The sequence below is a fragment of the Mobula birostris genome, chromosome 12, assembly GCF_030028105.1.
Source record: "Mobula birostris isolate sMobBir1 chromosome 12, sMobBir1.hap1, whole genome shotgun sequence".
Lineage (NCBI taxonomy): Eukaryota > Metazoa > Chordata > Chondrichthyes > Myliobatiformes > Myliobatidae > Mobula > Mobula birostris.
The window spans coordinates 100,047,728-100,059,833 of record NC_092381.1 but is presented as its reverse complement, the minus strand read 5'-3'; the positions used below and the strand labels follow the sequence as shown (position 1 = coordinate 100,059,833).

The window sequence follows — 12,106 nt, the reverse complement described above, 5'->3', positions numbered from 1 at the left end:
CTTCAATGCGAGAAGCATCAGGAACAAAGGTGATGAACTGAGAGCTTGAAAACATAGATGGAATTATGATGTAGTGGCCATTACAGAGACTTGGCTGGCACAAGGGCAGGAATGGATTCTCAATATTCCTGGATTTCAGTGCTTTAAAAGGGATAAGGGAGGGGGAAGGGGAGGAGGGGAGGCATTACTGGTCAGGGATACTATTACAGCTACAGAAAGGATGGGTAATGTAGCAGGATCCTCTTTGAGTCAGTATGGGTGGAAGTCAGGAATAGGAAGGAAGCATTTACTCTATTGGGAGGGAGATTTTGGAAAGGTGCAAAAATAACAGAGTTGTTATAATGGGTGACTTTTGACTTCCCTAATATTGACTGGCACCTGATTAATTCCAGTGGTTTAGACGGGGCAGAGTTTGTTAAGTGTGTCCAGGACGGATTCCTGTCACAGTATGTTGACAGGCCGACTAGGGCGAATGCCATACTAGATCTAGTATTAGTAACGAATCGGGTCAGGTCACAGATCTCTCAGTGGGTGAGCATCTGGGGGACAGTGACCACTGCCCCCTGGCCTTTAACATTATTATGGAAGAGAATAGAATCAGAGAGGACAGGAAAATTTTTAATTGGGGAAGGGCAAATTGTGAGGCTATAAGGTTAGAAATTGCGGGTGTGAATTGGGATGATGTTTTTGCAGGGAAATGTACTATGGACATGTGGTCGATGTTTAGGGATTTCTTGCAGGATGTTGGGGATAAACTTGTCCTGGTGAGGAAGATAAAGGATGGTAGGGTGAAGGAACCATGGGTGACAAGTGAGGTGGAGAATCTAGTCAGGTGGAAGAAGGCAGATACATGAGGTTTAGGAAGCAAGGATCAGATAGGTCTATTGAGGAATATAGGGTAGCAAGAAAGGAGCTAAAGAAGGGGCTGAGGAGAGCAAGAAGGGGGCATGAGAAGGCCTTGGCGAGTAGGGTAAAGGAAAACCCCAAGGCATTCTTCAATTATGTGAAGAAAAAAAGGATGACAGGAGTGAAGGTAGGACCGATTAGAGATAAAGATGGAAAGGTGTGCCTGGAGGCTGTGGAAGTGAGCGAGGTCTTCAATGAATACTTCTCTTCGGTATTCACCAATGAGAGGGATCGTGATGGTGAGGACAATATGAGTGAGGTTGATGTTCTGGAATATATTGATATTAAGGGAGAGGAGGTGTTGGAGTTGTTGAAATACATTAGGACGGATAAGTGACCAGGGCCTGAAGGAATATTCCCCAGGCTGCTCCATGAGGTGAGGGAAGAGAGTGCTGAGCCTCTGGGTAGGATCTTTATGTCCTGGTTGTCCACGGGAATGGTACCGGAGGATTGGAGGGAGGTGAATGTTGTCCCCTTGTTCAAAAAAGGTAGTAGGAATAGTCCGGGTAATTATAGACCAGTGGGCCTTATGTCTGTGGTGGGAAAGCTATTGGAAAAGATCCTTAGAGATGGGATCTGTGGGCATTTAGAGAATCATGGTCTGATCAGGGATAGTCAGCATGGCTTTGTGAAGGGCAGATCGTGTCTAACAAGCCTGATAGAGTTCTTTGAGGAGGCGACCAGGCATATAGATGAGGGTAGTGCAGTGGATATGATCTGCATGGATTTTAGTAAGGCATTTGACAAGGTTCCACACAGTAGGCTTATTCAGAATCCAGAAGGCATGGGATCCAGGGATGTTTGGCCAGGTGGATTCAGAATTGGCTTGCCTGCAGAAAGCCGAGGGTTGTGGTGGAGGGAGTACATTCTGATTGGAGGGTTGTGACTAGTGGTGTCCCACAAGGATCAGTTCTGGGACCTCTACTTTTCGTGATTTTTATTAACGACCTGGATGTTGGGGTAGGAGGGTGGGTTGGCAAGTTTGCAGACGACAGAAAGGTTGGTGGTGTTGTGGATAGTGTAGAGGATTGTCGAAGATTGCAGAGAGACATTGATAGGATGCAGAAGTGGGCTGAGAAGTGGCAGATGGAGTTCAACCCAGAGAAGTGTGAGGTGATACACTTTGGAAGGACAAACTTCAAGGCAGAGTACAAAGTAAATGGCAGGATACTTGGTAGTGTGGAGGAGCAGAGAGATCTGGGGGTACATGTTCACAGATCCCTGAAAGTTGCCTCACAGGTAGGTAGGGTAGTTAAGAAAGCTTATGGGGTGTTAGCTTTCATAAGTCGAGGGACAGAGTTTAAGAGTCGCGGGGTAATGATGCAGCTCTATAAAACTCTGGTTAGGCCACACTTGGAGTACTGTGTCCAGTTCTAGTCGCCTCACTATAGGAAGGATGTGGAAGCATTGGAAAGGGTACAAAGGAGATTTACCAGGATGCTGCCTGGTTTAGAAAGTATGCATTATGATCAGAGATTAAGGGAGCTAGGGCTTTACTCTCTGGAGAGAAGGAGGATGAGAGGAGAAATGATAGAGGTATACAAGATATTAAGAGGAATAGATAGAGTGGACAGCCAGCGCCTCTTCCCCAGTGGTTGGTACGTGGAATGCACTGCCTGAGATAGTGGTGGAGGCAGGTACACTAGTGAAATTTAGGAGACTACTAGACAGGCATATGGAGCAATTTAAGGTGGGGGGTTATATGGGAGGCAGGGTTTAAGGGTCAGCACAGCATTGTGGGCTGAAGGGCCTATAATGTGCTGTACTGTTTTATGTTATATGTTCTAGTATCTTTCCTGGAATATCATGGGCTCTTAAACAGACTCATGTGCAGTATCTTGTCAAAGGCCTTCTGAAAATTCTGCTTATTATTTCCTTAAAGAATTCAAGCAGTTTTGTGAGGCAAGATATCGCCATAAGGAAACTGTACTGTCTTTGGCCTATTTTATCGTGTGTCTCCAAATACCCCGAAATCTCATCCTTAATAATGCAATCCAACATCAACTGAAGTCAGACTAACTGGCATATAATTTTCTTTTCTTTGGCCTCCCACCTTTTCAAAGAGTGGAGTGATATTTGTGATTTTCCAGTCCTCCAGAACCATTCCAGAATCTTGTGATACTTGAAAAATCAGTACTAATGCCTCAAGCAATTTCTTCAACTACTCTTTCAGAACCCTGGGGTGTAGTCCATCTGGTTCATGTGACTTACCTACCTTCAGACCTTTCAGCTTCCCGAGCACATTCTCCTCCGTAATAGAAACTACATTTACTTCATCCCCCTGACGCTCACGAATTTCTGGCATACTGCTAGTGTCTTCCACAGTGAAGACTGATACAAACTACTTATTTAATTCATTCATCTTTTCTGTAGTCCCCTATTACTACCTGTCCAGCATCATTTTCCAGCAGTCCAATAGCCACTTTCTCCTCTCTTTTGCTCTTAATATATCAGAAAAAACTTCTGGTATCCTTTTTTCATATTATTGGCTAGCCTACCTTCATATTTAATCTTTTCTCAACTTATGCCTTATTTTAGTACCCTTCTGATAGTTTTTAAAAGCTTCCCACTAATTTTTGCTATATGATATGTCCTTTTTGCTTTTATGCTGTCTTTGACTTCTCTTATCAGCCTCAGTTGCTTCATCCTTCCTTTAGAATACTTTTTCATCTTTCGGATGAACCTATCCTTCACCTTCAAGCCATTCTGGTTTGCCGTCGTCCCAGCTAGTTGGTCCTTCATCAATTTTGGCTTCCTCCTCTTCATGTCTCTGTAATTCCAGTTGCCCCACTGCAATATTGATGCATCTGACTTTTGCTTCTCCCTCTCAAATTGCAGGATGAAACTATCATATTATGATCACTGTCTCCTTGAGGTTCCTTTGCCTTATGTTCCCTAATGAAATCTGGTTCATTCCACAACACCCAATCCAGGATTGCCTTTGCCCCTAGTCTGCTCAACCACAAATTACTCTAAATAGTCATCTCGTAGGGATTCTACAAATTCCATCTCTTGTGGATCTAGCACCAGCCTAATTTTCCCAATCTACCTGCATATTGAAGTCTCCCATGACTATCGTAACATTGCCTTTTTTACATGCCTTTTCTATCATTGTAATTTGTATTCTACGTCCTGGCTACTTTTCAGAGGCCTCTGTGTAACTCCTGTCAGGGTCTTTTTACTCTTACAGTTTCTTAACAAGGATTCTACATCTTCTAATTCTATATCACCTCTTTCTAAGGATTTGAGTTCACTTTTTACCAACAGTGCCACATCCCTCTGCCTACCTGCCTGTCCTTTTGATACAATATGTATGCTTGGATATTAAGCTCCCAACTGTAATCTTCTGTCAGCCACAACTCGTGCCCACAACAGCATACCAGCCAATCTCTAACTGTGCTACAAGATTATCTAGCTTATTCTGTATACTGTGTGCATTCAGATATAACACCTTCAGTCCTGTATTCATCACCCTTTTTGATTTTGCTCCCATGTTATACTTCAACTCATCCCACTGAGTGCAATTTTGCCTGGCACTGATCTCTCTATCCTCCATGCCCCCCTCCTTGGTAAATATTGATGTGAAGTACTTATTAAGGACTTCACCTTCATTCTTCACATGCAATGTTCTCCACCACCACCACCCCCCCATCCTTGCGTCACCCTACCTGCTCCTTACTCTCTTGCTCTCGATGTACAGTATGTATAAGGTTCTCTTTATCCTACTTGCCAAAAAATTTTCATGGCCCCTCCTGCCTTTCCTAATTCCCTTCATGAGTTTTTTTTTTCTGGCTACTTTATAATTCTCAAGTGCTCTGTTCGATTCTGGCTTCCTAAGCTTTAAATACTTTTCCTATTTCTTCTTGACTAACTTCGTCACCTCTCTCAGCATCCAAGGTTCTCTTACCTTGCCATATGCTGTGAAAGTTCTTGTTTTGCAGCAGCAGTATAGTGTAAAACCATAAGATTATTATAAATTACAAAATAATAAATAGTGCATTAAGAGGAATAACAAGGTCATATTCATAGGTTCAGGGACTGTTCAAAAATCGGATGGCAGAGGAGGGCATGTCCTAAATGGTGAGGGGACTTAGTGATGCATGCCATCTTCTTGATGCACCACCTCTTGAAGGTGTCCTCAGTAGTGAAGAAGGTTGTGCCTATGGTGTTCCTGGCTGAGTCTACAACCATCTGCAGCCTCTTGGGATCCTGAGCAATGGAGCCTCCATACCAGGCTGTGATGTAACCAGGCAGAATATTCTGCACTATACATTATAGAAATCTGCAAGAGTCTTTCTGAAAAATTTGCTCACACTCCTAATGAGCTGACCTTCTTTATGATTACACCAGTGTGCTGGGTTCAGTATAGATCCACCAAGATGTTGACACCAGGAACATAAAGCTGCTCACCCTTTCCACCACTGATCCCTCAAGGACTGGTGTGTGTTCTACCAACCTCCCTTTTCTGAAGTCCACAGTCAATTCCTTGGTATTGCTGATATTGAGTGCGGGGTTGTTGTTAGGACAACACTCAACCAGCCGATCTATGTCACTCCTGCACGCCCCTTTGTTGCTATCTAAGATTCTGCCAGCAACAGTTGTATCATCTGCAAATTTATAAATGGCATTTGAGCTGAGGCTAGTAACACACTCATAAGTGTAGAGAGAGTAGAACAGTGGACAAACGTGCATCCTTAAGGTGTGCCTGCATTGATTGTCAGTGAGGAGGAGATGTTATTACTGATCAGTGCTGACTGTGGTCTATGGATTAGGAAGTCAAGGATCCAGTTGTAGAGAGGCCCAAGTTTGGAAGATTAGTGGTTAATACTGAGAGGGTGATGGCATGCAACACTAAGCTATAATAAACAGCAGCCTTATGTATATTTTGCTATTGTTCAGGTGCCCAGAGACTCATTCCACCGAGATGCAACACAGAGCGTCATAGGAAGTCATTCCTGCCTGTGGCCATCAAACTTTACAACTCCTCCCTTGGAGGGTCAGACACCCTGAGCTAATAGGCTGGTCCTGAACTTATTTCCTGGCATAATTTACATATTACTATTTAACTATTTATGGTTTTATTACTATTTATTATTTATGGTGCAACTGTAACGAAAATCAATAAAGTATGACTATGACAATAGCTGAATAGAAAGCCGGTGAGACTGTGTCCGCTAGAGACCTGTTGTGGCAGTTAGCAAGTTGCAGCGGGTCCAGGCATTTGCTCAGACAGGAGATAAATCCAGCCATGATGAACTTCTCAATGCACTTCATTGCAGTAGATTTGGGTGCTTGTCATTGAGGCAGCTCACCCTGCTCTTTTTGGACACTGATATGTTTGTAGCCATTTTGAGGCAGGTGGAATCAGTCCTGTCAATGCTCCTCCATCTTCCTTGACAAGACTTTATCTGTCCTCACCATTGGTGCTGTAGTCCTCAGTCTCTGCATATATGGTGGAAGTAGAGATGCAGTCAAGGACTTGCCAAAGTGCAGGTGTGACAGTAAGTGATCCTGATGGTGGTGTAACAGTGATTGAGTGTATTGACTCTTCTGGTGAAATATTGTTAGTAGTAAGTCAGCTTCCCTCAGTCACAGGACTCTGCAGAGAGTGGTGTGGACAGCCCAATGTATCTGTAGAGGTGAACTTCCCAGTATTCAGGACATTTACAAGGACAGGTGTATAAAAAGGGCCCGAAGGATCATTGGGAACCCGAGTCACCCCAACAACAAATTGTTCCAGCTGCTACCATCTGGGAAATGGTACCGCAGCGTAAAAGCCAGAACCAACAGGCTCTGGGACAGCTTCTTCACCAGGCCATCAGACTGATTATTTCATACTGATCCAATTGTATTTCTATGTCATATTGACTGTCCTGTTGTAGATACTATTATTATAAATTACTATAAATTGCACATTGCACATTTAGATGGAGACATAACAAAGATTTTTAGTCCTCATGTGTGAAGGATATAAGTAATAAAGTCAATTCAATATTGTCATCCCCATGATAATTTGGAAGGTGTCAGGGTACATTGCCGTATGTCTGCTGTTCATGGTGCTCAGCTCCTCCAGTCCAGCCTGATGTTTGCTAATGGTGGAATGTACACTGCAACCAGGATAATGACAGAAAACTCCCTTGGTGGATAGAAAGTTGGAGACTTGATCGCTGGATGTTCCGAGTCAGGGGAGGAGGACTGAAACAAAACATGACATCTGTGCAATGTAATGAGTTCATCATGAAGCAAATGCCACTGCCTCTACTTTTACTTGATGCTACCATCCAGACCATGTGGTTGACAGTGAAGACCCTCAGGCTGGAGTGCTGGAGTTAAGTCACCCCTCTGTAAAGCAGAATGCACAGCAATCCCTGATGTCTCTCTGGTATTAGTGACTTGCTCAAGTCATGGGGTCTTCAACTTTATTTTTCTTGAGAATATACACTTGTTAGGAGGATGTAGGGGTGGGGAGGTGACCTTAAGGACCTGTATTTCAGTTTTACTTGTGGGGTCCTGTCCAGCAGCCTTGTTTTCTGAGACAATGGTGATGCTCCCTAAGCTTCCAACTGCTGCACTTGGACTGGAGTTCTGAGTCCTAATAATCATTAGTTCTTTTAAATAGCTTTAAATTCTAACAGATTGTAACGGATGATAAGTAGTAGCCAATGATCAGTTTGAGTGATCAGTTTGGTATTCTGGTAACAACAGGAAAGTAAGGTCAAAATTGTACATTCACAGAGCAACAATTATGTTAAAAGCCACAGTTCAGAGCAGAAGGTGAGACTTGATATGCCTAAAGCTTGCTTGGGCAAGCGCTACATTGGAGTTAACAGTGCCTGGGAGTGGATATAAAGTACAGCTTACAATGAAGAGTTCAATGAACAAAGCAACCAAAGGATTCATTGAATTTCTAGTTAGTTAAAGTTTACATCTGATATTAATGTAAATAGTTAACCAACTGCATGGCTTTATGCAGGTATGTTGATGATTGTGTATATGGGATTAATATTTTTTAAAGATATTAAATGTACCTATTGAACAATGTATTATAGGTATACCTTTAAAAAATGTACCGTGTGGTATGACCTTTGATACATTTTTGTACAAATACTACCATTAGTTGAGAGCGGTTGCCTTCAATAAAGGATATTCATTGAACATCTCTACTTCTCTAACTTGCCTTGTCATGCAGCAACATTTTTAAAAGAACTGGCATGGAAGAAGACTAGAGAAACCTTGGATTTTATAACCTTGGACATATGACTCACAGACTACCACAATATCCTAAGTTCCCTCACAGCTAATGAATGACCTATTAGTACTAAACATGGCTCAGTAATCTGTCAATGGTTAATCTGTTTTGCTGGACTCAGCTAGGAATGAATGTTACAAAATCTAAGAGATCTCCTCCTTAGCAATAAGCTGCTGATCAATTTTTGCTTTGTTGAGCAGTTTATTTTCAAGCTTGTTTAATGGTTCAACATACCACAGCTAGCCTAAAAGATAAAACAATATTGCGCTGTGGTTATGCTGGTGGACAAAGGCAATTTAGAGTGGTCAATAGATATTATCAAGAATAGATAAGAAGTACCGTCAGTCTGAAATATTTGAAGGAGTATTTAGCAGTGATATCAGAAAGCAAATGAAGCTATTGAAGAGGATATCAACAAGTTTTATGAAGATCTCAACAGTGCTTATGACCAACGTAAATCTCAGGATATAAAACTAGTCATGGGAGATTTTAACACCAAAGTTGGACAGGAAAGGGTTGATCGCCTAATAGGACCCTTTGAGTTAGGAGAGAGAAAATGAAAATGGAGAAAGGTTTACTGATTGGTGTGTCAGAAACAACCAAGTGATCACCAATTATGTGAAGAACGAAAGGATGACAGAAGCGAAGGTAGGACCAATTAGAGATAAAGGTGGGAAGATGTGCTTGGAGGCTATGGAAGTGAGCGAGGTCTTCAATGAATACTTCTCTTTGGTATTCACCAATGAGAGGGAACTTGATGACCGTGAGGACAATATGAGTGAGGTTGATATTCTGGAACATGTTGATATTAAGGGAGAGGAGGTGTTGGAGTTGTTAAAATACATTAGGACGGATAAGTCCCCGGGGCCTGACGGAATATTCCCCAGGCTGATCCTCGAGGCGAGGGAAGAGATTGCTGAGCCTCTGGCAAGGATCTTTATGTTCTTTGATGTTCATGGGAATGGTACCGGAGGATTGGAGGGAGGCGAATGTTGTTCCATTGTTCAAAAAAGGTAATAGGGATAGTCCGGGTAATTATAGACCAGTGAGCCTTACGTCTGTGGTGGGAAAGCTGTTGGAAAAGATTCTTAGAGATAGGATCTATGAGCATTTAGAGAATCATGTTCTGATCAGGGACGGTCAGCATGGCTTTGTGAAGGGCAGATTGTGTCTAACAAGCCTGATAGAGTTCTTTGAGGAGGTGACCAGGCATATAGATGAGGGTGGTGTAGTGGATGTGATCTACATGGATTTTAGTAAGGCATTTGACAAGATTCCACACGGTAGGCTTATTCAGAAAATCAGAAGGCATGGGATCCAGGGAAGTTTGGCCAGGTGGATTCAGAAATTGCCTTGCCTGCAAAAGGCAGAGGGTTGTGGTGGAGGGAGTACATTCAGATTGGAGGGTTGTGACTAGTGGTGTCCCACAAGGATCGGTTCTGGGACCTCTACTTTTCGTGATTTTTATTGACGACCTGGATGTAGGGGTAGAAGGGTGGGTTGGCAAGTTTGCAGACGACAGAAAGGTTGGTGGTGTTGTGGATAGTGTAGAGGATTGTCAAAGATTGCAGAGAGACATTGATAAGATGCAGAAGTGGGCTGAGAAGTGGCAGATGGAGTTCAACCCAGAGAAGTGTGAGGTGATACACTTTGGAAGGACAAACTTCAAGGCAGAGTACAAAGTAAATGGCAGGATACTTGGTAGTGTGGAGGAGCAGAGGGATCTGGGGGTACATGTCCCCAGATCCCTGAAAGTTGCCTCACAGGTAGGTAGGGTAGTTAAGAAAGCTTATGGGGTGTTAGCTTTCATAAGTCAAGGGATAGAGTTTAAGAGTCGCAGGGTAATGATGCAGCTGTATAAAACTCTGGTTAGGGCACACTTGGAGTACTGTGTCCAGTTCTGGTTGCCTCACTATAGGAAGGATGTGGAAGCATTGGAAAGGGTACAGAGGAGACCTGGTTTAGAGAGTATGGATTATGATCAGAGATTAAGGGAGCTCGGGCTTTACTCTTTGGCGAGAAGGAGGATGAGAGGAGACATGATAGAGGTATACAAGATATTAAGAGAAATAGATAGAGTGGATAGCCAGCGCCTCTTCCCCAGGGCACCACTGCTCAATACAAGAGGACGTGGCTTTAAGGTAAGGGGTGGGAAGTTCAAGGGGGATATTAGGGGAAGGTTTTTTACTCAGAGTGGTTGATGCATGGAATGCACTGCCTGAGTCAATGGTGGAGGCAGATACATTAGTGAAACTTAAGAGACTACTAGACAGGTATATGGAGGAATTTAAGGCGGGGGGTTATATGGGAGGCAGGGTTTGAAGGTCGGCACAACATTGTGGGCTGAAGGGCCTGTACTGTGCTGTACTATTCTATGTTCTATGTAATACTTGATATAAAAACCATCCATGTAGATTGTGTACTTGGATTGGCCCTGGAGATAGAACAAGGAATCAAATAGATTTCATTACCATCAATGAACGCTTTGGAAATAATATCACGAATTCTAAAGCTTACCCAGGAGCAGACTGTGGTTCAGATCACCATCCAGTAATAGCTACCATTAAAGCAAAATTAAAGAAACTGAAACGTGGAAAAAAGAGAAAGAAGTATATGTTCGACACTAGACACTAAAATACTACAGCATAGTACAGGCCCTTTGGCCCTCGATGTTGTGCCAACCCATATATTCCTTTAAAAAAAGTACAAACCCACACTACCCCGTAACCCTCTATTTTTCTTTCATTCATGTGCCTGTCCAAGAGGCTCTTAAATACCCCTAACGTTTTAGTCTCCACAACCATCCTTGGCAAGTCATTCCAGGCACGTACAACTGTCTGTGTAAAAAAACTTACCCCTTACCCCTGATGACTCCTCTAAACTTCCCTCCCTTAACTTTGTACATATGCCCTCTGCTGTTTGCTATTCGTGCCCTGGGAAACAGGTACTGGCTATCCATCCTGTCTATGCCTCTCATAATCTTGTAGACCTCTATCAAGTCCCCTCTCATCCTTCTACGCTCCAAAGAGGAAAGTCCCAGCTCTGCTAACCTTGTCTCATAAGACTTATTTTCCAATGCAGGCAACATCCTGATAAATTTCCACTGTACCATCTCCATAGCTTCCACATCCTTCCTATAATGAGGTGACCAGAACTGAACACAATACTCGAAGTGTGGTCTCACCAGAGATTTGTAGAGTTGCAACATGACCTCTCTACTCTTGAACTCAGTCCCCCTATTAATGAAGCCTAGCATCCCATAGGCCTTCTTAACTATCCTATCAGCCTGTGCAGTGACCTTGAGGGATGTATGGATTTGAACCCCAAGGTCCCTCTGTTCATCCACACCCTTAAGTAACCAACCATTAACCCTGTACTCAGCCTTCTGGTTTGTCCTTCTAAAATGCATCACCTTACACTTATCCAGATTGAACTCCATCTGCCACTTTTCTGCCCAACTCTGCATCCTGTCTATATCCTCTTGTAACCTTCGACAACCTACAGCTCCATCCACAACTCCTCCCATCTTCGTGTCATCCGCAAACTTACTCACCCATCCTGCCACCTCTTCATCCACGTCATTTATAAAAATCACAAAGAGCAGGGATCCCAGAACAGATCCTTGTAGCACTCCACTAGTCACTGACCTCCAGGCAGAATACTTTCCTTCCACTACTACCCTCTGCTTTCTTCCTGTAAGCCAATTTTTTATCCAAACAGCCAAGGTTCCACTGATCCCATGCCTCATGACTTTCTGGATGAGTCTCTCATGGGGGACCTTGTCAAGTGCCTTGCTAAAATCCATGTAGAGCACATCTACCGCCCTACCCTCATCAATTTCTTTTGTTACCTCTTCAAAAAACTCAATTAGGCTCGTGAGGCCCAACCTACCCTTCACAAAGCCATGTTGACTATCCTTGAGTAGACTGTACTTGCAGACCACTGACGTAA

The 12,106-nt window shown here is 43.2% G+C and overlaps 1 protein-coding gene across 7 annotated transcripts in view; it reads left to right on the top strand.

Annotated features, from left to right (window-relative positions):
• Positions 1-12,106, top strand: part of LOC140206146 (rab GTPase-activating protein 1-like) — a 568,372-nt gene that overhangs the window by 446,722 nt on the left and 109,544 nt on the right. The window lies entirely within an intron of this gene.